The 9,271-nt window shown below is 42.3% G+C and overlaps 1 protein-coding gene across 1 annotated transcript in view; it reads right to left on the minus strand.

Annotated features, from left to right (window-relative positions):
• mylka (myosin, light chain kinase a) overlaps positions 1-9,060 on the minus strand; it is an 80,884-nt gene extending 71,824 nt beyond the window's left edge. The window contains exon 1 of the mRNA XM_053329074.1: positions 8,931-9,060. The gene's annotated coding sequence lies outside the window, so the exon portion shown is untranslated. The remainder of the gene's footprint in view (positions 1-8,930) is intronic.
• Between the last annotated feature and the right edge of the window lie 211 nt (positions 9,061-9,271).

Below are 9,271 nucleotides of genomic sequence, written 5' to 3' on the forward strand. Positions count from 1 at the left end.
AAGCTGCTCTCACATCATTATCACTGTGGAGCTGAATCCAGTTTGGTTCTTTTACTTTAACATGTATTACAACCCAGAGAGTGTTTGTGTGAAGGGTTAGATTGGTTAAACAGGAGCACATTTCTCTTTGTTAATGTTTAATGTGGCTTTAGAGAGAGGCAGTGGTGGAATGAGCTAGAAGGTGGATGGAGAGAGGGATCAGCGGTGGAGAACAAAGCTGGTGAATGAGAGAAATCAAACGTTTCAGTCGTGGCTCAGCAGTTATGCTCTGAGCCATCAAACACTCAGCAGGTGCTTAACTCCCGACAGAAGCTCTCTATATTTCTGCTTTTCTTTTATTTGTCTCATCCAACTCATCAGCAGGAAATACAAAGAACATCAGGAAAGATCTGTGCAGGTGTTTCCTCGTATTAACTCCTCATAGGTCTAATTTGGTTCCTCAGATGGAAACACAAACAGGAAGTTCAACAAATGTACTTCCTGTGGTTCCAGAGTACCTGAACATTTAGTGGACACATCATGCACGTTGTCTTCAAACTACAAAAAAATAGGTTTTACCTGATAAACAATGCATGCTGGGAAATATGCCAACATGTTGATTATCTTTGGAAACATAATTTAACTAATTTAATTCAACATATCATTTCAAGTCAAAGAGATTTTAGGTTTAATTAAGTTGAAATGATAAAACTGATGGCTCATGGATGTTAGTTGATTACTTCTACTTGGGAGCAATGAGGTATTATCTTTATATTAATGTCATTTGCAGTTAGAAGCTGTTCATAATGTCCCTGCATCATCGTTTTCCACATATTTACATATTCAAGACTCTGTCAGGAAGCACGTGCCTAACTCTGAAATGCTGGACAAGCATGAGTCCCTGGAGTCAATAAATAAAGTTGATCCTGATACTCTGAGACCAGATCTGACACACTTCTGTTTAACACATCAGGACCTGAAGAGGCGTGGGTGGACCAGCTGAATGTGGAAGACGAGGTCTGAGATGATTGTTCCGTCTTTTTTAACCTCTGTGTAACGGCCGAGACTCTACACGCCTGTTACTCTACACGCCTGTTACTCTGTTACTCTACACGCCTGTTACTCTACACGCCTGTTACTCTGTTACTCTACACGCCTGTTACTCTACACGCCTGTTACTCTACACGCCTGTTACTCTGTTACTCTACACGCCTGTTACTCTGTTACTCTACACGCCTGTTACTCTACACGTCTGTTACTCTGTTACTCTACACGCCTGTTACTCTACACGTCTGTTACTCTGTTACTCTACACGCCTGTTACTCTACACGTCTGTTACTCTGTTACTCTACACGCCTGTTACTCTACACGCCTGTTACTCTGTTACTCTACACGCCTGTTACTCTACACGCCTGTTACTCTACACGTCTGTTACTCTGTTACTCTACACGTCTGTTACTCTGTTACTCTACACGTCTGTTACTCTGTTACTCTACACGCCTGTTACTCTACACGTCTGTTACTCTGTTACTCTACACGCCTGTTACTCTGTTACTCTACACGCCTGTTACTCTACACGCCTGTTACCCTACACGCCTGTTACTCTGTTACTCTACACGCCTGTTACTCTGTTACTCTACACGCCTGTTACTCTACACGTCTGTTACTCTGTTACTCTACACGCCTGTTACTCTGTTACTCTACACGCCTGTTACTCTGTTACTCTACACGTCTGTTACTCTGTTACTCTACACGTCTGTTACTCTACACGTCTGTTACTCTACACGCCTGTTACTCTACACGCCTGTTACTCTACACGCCTGTTACTCTGTTACTCTACACGCCTGTTACTCTGTTACTCTACACGTCTGTTACTCTACACGCCTGTTACTCTGTTACTCTACACGTCTGTTACTCTACACGCCTGTTACTCTGTTACTCTACACGTCTGTTACTCTGTTACTCTACACGTCTGTTACTCTGTTACTCTACACGTCTGTTACTCTACACGTCTGTTACTCTGTTACTCTACACGTCTGTTACTCTACACGTCTGTTACTCTACACGCCTGTTACTCTGTTACTCTACACGCCTGTTACTCTACACGCCTGTTACTCTACACGTCTGTTACTCTACACGTCTGTTACTCTGTTACTCTACACGCCTGTTACTCTGTTACTCTACACGCCTGTTACTCTACCCGCCTGTTACTCTGTTACTCTACACGCCTGTTACTCTGTTACTCTACACGTCTGTTACTCTACATGCCTGTTACTCTGTTACTCTACACGCCTGTTACTCTACACGTCTGTTACTCTACACGCCTGTTACTCTACACGCCTGTTACTCTGTTACTCTACACGTCTGTTACTCTGTTACTCTACACGTCTGTTACTCTACACGCCTGTTACTCTACACGTCTGTTACTCTGTTACTCTACACGCCTGTTACTCTGTTACTCTACACGCCTGTTACTCTGTTACTCTACACGTCTGTTACTCTGTTACTCTACACGTCTGTTACTCTACACGCCTGTTACTCTACACGCCTGTTACTCTGTTACTCTACACGTCTGTTACTCTACACGCCTGTTACTCTACACGCCTGTTACTCTGTTACTCTACACGCCTGTTACTCTACACGTCTGTTACTCTGTTACTCTACACGCCTGTTACTCTACACGCCTGTTACTCCGTTACTCTACACGTCTGTTACTCTGTTACTCTACACGCCTGTTACTCTGTTACTCTACACGTCTGTTACTCTACACGCCTGTTACTCTGTTACTCTACACGCCTGTTACTCTGTTACTCTACACGCCTGTTACTCTACACGCCTGTTACTCTACACGCCTGTTACTCTGTTACTCTGTTACTCTACACACCTGTTACTCTGTTACTCTACACGCCTGTTACTCTACACGCCTGTTACTCTGTTACTCTACACGCCTGTTACTCTGTTACTCTACACGCCTGTTACTCTACACGCCTGTTACTCTACACGCCTGTTACTCTGTTACTCTGTTACTCTACACGCCTGTTACTCTGTTACTCTGTTACTCTACACGTCTGTTACTCTGTTACTCTACACGTCTGTTACTCTACACGTCTGTTACTCTGTTACTCTACACGTCTGTTACTCTACACGTCTGTTACTCTACACGCCTGTTACTCTACATGCCTGTTACTCTACATGCCTGTTACTCTACACGCCTGTTACTCTGTTACTCTACACGTCTGTTACTCTACACGCCTGTTACTCTACACGCCTGTTACTCTACATGCCTGTTACTCTACATGCCTGTTACTCTACACGCCTGTTACTCTGTTACTCTACACGTCTGTTACTCTACACGCCTGTTACTCTACATGCCTGTTACTCTACACGCCTGTTACTCTGTTACTCTACACGTCTGTTACTCTGTTACTCTGTTACTCTACACGCCTGTTACTCTACACGTCTGTTACTCTACACGCCTGTTACTCTGTTACTCTACACGTCTGTTACTCTGTTACTCTACACGCCTGTTACTCTACACGCCTGTTACTCTGTTACTCTGTTACTCTACACGTCTGTTACTCTACACGCCTGTTACTCTGTTACTCTGTTACTCTACACGCCTGTTACTCTACACGCCTGTTACTCTGTTACTCTACACGCCTGTTACTCTGTTACTCTACACGCCTGTTACTCTACACGTCTGTTACTCTACACGCCTGTTACTCTACACGCCTGTTACTCTGTTACTCTACACGCCTGTTACTCTGTTACTCTACACGCCTGTTACTCTACACGTCTGTTACTCTGTTACTCTACACGTCTGTTACTCTGTTACTCTACACGCCTGTTACTCTACACGTCTGTTACTCTGTTACTCTGTTACTCTGTTACTCTGTTACTCTGTTACTCTGTTACTCTGTTACTCTACACGTCTGTTACTCTACACGCCTGTTACTCTGTTACTCTGTTACTCTACACGCCTGTTACTCTACACGCCTGTTACTCTGTTACTCTACACGCCTGTTACTCTGTTACTCTACACGCCTGTTACTCTACACGTCTGTTACTCTACACGCCTGTTACTCTACACGCCTGTTACTCTGTTACTCTACACGCCTGTTACTCTGTTACTCTACACGCCTGTTACTCTACACGTCTGTTACTCTGTTACTCTACACGCCTGTTACTCTGTTACTCTACACGCCTGTTACTCTACACGTCTGTTACTCTGTTACTCTACACGTCTGTTACTCTGTTACTCTACACGCCTGTTACTCTACACGCCTGTTACTCTGTTACTCTACATGATAACAGTGAGTTCACTAAATGTGGACTGGGTATCTAATGAAGTAGTCAGTTGGTATCAGTATCACTTTAAGGGTTCTTGGATTGGTTCTGGTATTATCCCTTACATTAGCTGCCACTAAATTCCTGTATGATATTTTGCAGTGTGTGGGTGTTGGAATGAACCCAGACGCAGTGAAGCAGGAAACTGACCAAAGAATTCCCTCCTGACATGTGACATTTGTATTTCTGAGCAGCTGATAGAAGATCAATGGCGCTAACTGTTTGTGCTGATATTCACCTGTTCTCACACAGATAACTGACAGGCAGCCTTGTAATGATGCCAACACAGATACCAGACCAGTGACACACTGCACAGTGAATGTCTGCAGTCAGCAGCTCAGTTGTTACACAGATGCAGAAACTCACTCAGTATCAGTTCAATGACAGCAGAGACAGAAACTGCAAACTCAGCTCATCATGAGCTGCAGGTTTCTCTCACTGTTTCCTCAGTTAAATACTGTTAATGACTGTTTCTGTTCTTTTCTTCTTTCACATAAGAAGTTCACAGCAATGGTACCATCAACATTCTGTCATTTTTCAGTCAGTGATTTTAAAGATAAACGTAACAGATATTTTATCTTTTCCAGGTGAACCATTCAAAATCTGCACTTGATGTCTACATACATGATATCATGCTAACAGACTCAGGCTAAAGGTAACAGGGTTCAAAGACCGTTTCAATTAAACAAAGCTGTTATGTGGGGATCAGACCTCAGACCTAAGTTCCTTTACAGCGACAGTTCCCAGTATTCCCATTAGGCATGGGATGATAACCGTGTTCAAGGTATACCGCGATTTGAAAAAGCCACGATAACCGAAACCGCCAAATGTTCTGTCATACCGTTCCTAAGGTATGAGCTGTTTTTAGTCTGGTCAAAGACAGGAAGTGTTGGTCCTTCCTTTCCTTCCTCCTTTCCTTCTTTCCTTTCCTTCCTTCTTCCTCCCTCCGATCCTTCCTTCCCTCCTTCCTTCTTTTCTTCCGTCCTTCCTTTTCTTCCTCCCTCCTTCCTCCCTCCCTCCTTCCTTCCCTCCCTCCCTTCCTTCTGTCCTTCCCTCCCTTCCTTCCTTCCTTCCTCCTTCATTCCTCCCTTCCCTCCTTGACTGGAGGACAACAGGAGGACGAGCTTAATCTCTGTTTAGGAAAAGGAAGAGTATCACGACCCCTCCCACTGTCATTACAGATTCAGGTTAAATTAACATGTGTGAACATTTTAGAGCTGTAATCACAATACCTCCATACCGTGAAACCGTGAAACCGTGAAACCATGATATTTTTTCTTATGGTTATCATACCGCCAGAATCTCATACCGGCCCATGCCTAATTCCCATTGTTCCCAGTGTGTGTCAACCTGCAGTCAGATGTCCATATAAACAGTAAAAAGGTTTTCCTCTCTGTCATCATTCCTCCTGTTCATACTGACTATTTAAAGATCTTCAAATGTGCTTTCAGTGGAAGTGATTGAGGACAAAATCCACAGTGTGTCCACACAGTCATTTAAAAGTAGATCTTTTCATTGATTTCCAGGATTTCCAAGACCCTGTAACAGGTCCTGAGTAAAGTCATCATCCATGTAGACCACATGGAAATGAGGAGTTAGGGTTACTGTACAGAGCTGTCTGTATGTACTGTGAAGCAGCACGTTTTAGTTTTAACATTACAACAGAAAAAGGACAAAGCCATGTGGCAAAAGTAACGTTTTGGGGAACATGAGTATCTTGTCCAACACAGTACATGCTAGTTATAAGGCTTCATAATGTGATCTGTCACTCCACAAAACTGATGACTATGGAAGTATAAAAAAAATGATTTTCCAATTCATTGTGATTCTTAATTTTATAATCCATACATTGATCCAGGGATCGATCTTTGTGTTCAGTTAACTTGTTGTAAGTGGTTCACTAAGAGCTGTAAGGTGTATGATGTGTGAAATTGAGTTATTACAACGTGAATAAAAACCTGGTTTTATCTTAAAAAGTACATAGATGATAGATGCTGATATATATCAGATCCTCCTGGAGGATCCAAGCTGTTCCCAGACTAGCAGAGATACGTAATCCCTCCAGTGTGTTCTGGGTCTCCTCTCAGCTGGACCTGGAACTCCTCTAAAGGGGGGCGTCCAGGAGGATCCTGACCAGGACCAGGACCAGAACCATCTCAGCTGGCTCCTTTCCATGTGAAGGAGCAGCTCTACTCCTAGCCTCCCCCGGATGTCTGAACCCCTGACCCGGTCTCTAAGGCTGAGCCCAGACTCTCTCTGCTTGGATCCAGCATCTCATAGTTTGGGTCACTACCCAAAGCTGGTGAGCAGAGGTGAGGGTTGGGACGTAGACTTACTGCTAAACGGAGAGCTTCACCTTCAGGCTCAGCTTGTATCAAAGTAAACTGATATGCAGCTGGGTCTCTGAGACCCTTTTCCTATTCATGACTTTTGGACTCACTGGATGTGTTTTTATTGGAAGTTTTCATCCTCAAAACAGTAATCAGTGCTTTATGAGCTCTTACACTCTCATATCGGCTCTCCAGTTTTATTCTGACCCAGCTGTTGCTGTAGCATTAAACAGCAGGAAACCAATAAACCTCCACTGTACCTGACAACTTGTGAGTGGCCTTGTTAAAGCTCTGCAGCTTCACTCATACTGACGCAGCCTGAGAAAGAGAGAACCTGAACCGTCTTTCCTGGATGAATGTGGGAAACAGAAGCTGGGCCCTCCGGTGTTTAGCTGTAAAGGATGTTTGTGAAACGGTCGACTGACGAGAAGGAATCTCTTCTGATAAAAGATTCAACCTGAACATGAAGGATTCTGGGATGTTTCCTGAAAGAGAACTTCTGTACACTTTTAAGTTTCTGCTCAGGAAGACTGAAAAACTAAACTACACTCACATGAGCTGAATGTGAGTCTGTCAGACTGCTGTTTGATTTTATCACTTATAATCTCCTGCTGCTTCCTCTTGTATTTTAAACATCTTACTTCCCTTCTTAATGCACACTTGAAGCTCAGATGTTTTATAGCTTCCCCAGTCCCTGCTGAATTTACTGCTGAAGTGCAAAATATATGTTTAACAGGTCATAAGCGAATGTATCGGCTATTCAGTGTCAACATACAGAGAGACTTTCACACTTTGAAAATCAAATGGGACTATTGACAGTAGTGGATAGTAACTTCATACATTTACTCTAGTACTGTAATTAAGTACAGTTAGAGGTACTAGTACTTTACTGTAGTACAGTTAGAGGTACTAGTACTTTACTGTAGTACAGTTTGAGGTACTTGTACTATACTGTAGTACAGTTAGAGGTACTAGTACTTTACTGTAGTACAGTTAGAGGTACTAGTACTTTACTGTAGTACAGTTTGAGGTACTTGTACTATACTGTAGTACAGTTAGAGGTACTAGTACTTTACTGTAGTATTTTCATGTGATGCTACTTTCTACTCCACTACATTTATTTAACAGCTTTAGTTACTTTTCAGATGCAGATTTGACACACTAGCTAACTGTATATAAAGTACTGTAGTACTTTTACTGTAATACTGCATACTACATCACTATAATACTGCAGTACTTTTACTGTAATACTGCATACTACATCACTATAATACTGCAGTACTTTTACTGTAATACTGCATACTACATCACTATAATACTGCAGTACTTTTACTGTAATACTGCATACTACATCACTATAATACTGCAGTACTTTTACTGTAATACTGCATACTACATCACTATAATACTGCAGTACTTTTACTGTAATACTGCATACTACATCACTATAATACTGCAGTACTTTTACTGTAATACTGCATACTACATCACTATAATACTGCAGTACTTTTACTGTAATACTGCATACTACATCACTATAATACTGCAGTACTTTTACTGTAATACTGCATACTACATCACTATAATACTGCAGTACTTTTACTGTAATACTGCATACTACATCACTATAATACTGCAGTACTTTTACTGTAATACTACATACTACATCACTATAATACTGCAGTACTTTTACTGTAATACTACATACTACATAACTATAATACTGCAGTACTTTTACTGTAATACTGCATACTACATCACTATAATACTGCAGTACTTTTACTGTAATACTGCATACTACATCACTATAATACTGCAGTACTTTTACTGTAATACTGCATACTACATCACTATAATACTGCAGTACTTTTACTGTAATACTGCATACTACATCACTATAATACTGCAGTACTTTTACTGTAATACTGCATACTACATCACTATAATACTACAGTACTTTTACTGTAATACTGCATACTACATCACTATAATACTGCAGTACTTGTACCACATATCATTCATTGTAATTGAGTCGCGTTTGTTTTGTTTGTGTTGTCGAGCCGCGTGCAGCCGGTTGAGTTGTGACTCCGCCCACCTGAGCATTTGGGTCGTTTTGTTTAAAAAAAAGGAAAGAAAACTCAGAAATGTTAAAACCTCGCAGGAACGTCTCGGTGTGAATGTGTGAAATGAATAAACAGCAGAGTTTAGTGTCGTAGTGAAGCTAAACACTTTCTGTCACATGAATAAATGAAGAGAAGGAAAAAGCCAACTTACAGTTCTGACTCCCAGACTTCAGGAAAGCAGCCTGCACACAGACTGAGGAGGTTTCCTGCTTCACTGTGTTTTCTTCATCTGAATAATCAGCACATTCATCAGGACTCTCCTCCTCCTGCCGGCTTCCTCCTGCTCCTCCTCCTCCTCTCACTCCTCAGTGGGAGCTCCTCTGCACTGTTTTTAACAGCTGCCAGAAAACACCGAGCTGCTGCAGGAGGAAGAGGAGGAGGGGGAGGAGGAAGGAGGGGGAGGGGGAGGAGGAAGAGAAGGAGGAAGAAAAGGGGGAGGAAGAGGAAGGAGGAGGAAGAGAAGGAGGAAGAGGAGGAGGAGGAAGAGAAGCA

Source organism: Scomber japonicus, chromosome 11 (genome assembly GCF_027409825.1).
Source record: "Scomber japonicus isolate fScoJap1 chromosome 11, fScoJap1.pri, whole genome shotgun sequence".
NCBI lineage: Eukaryota > Metazoa > Chordata > Actinopteri > Scombriformes > Scombridae > Scomber > Scomber japonicus.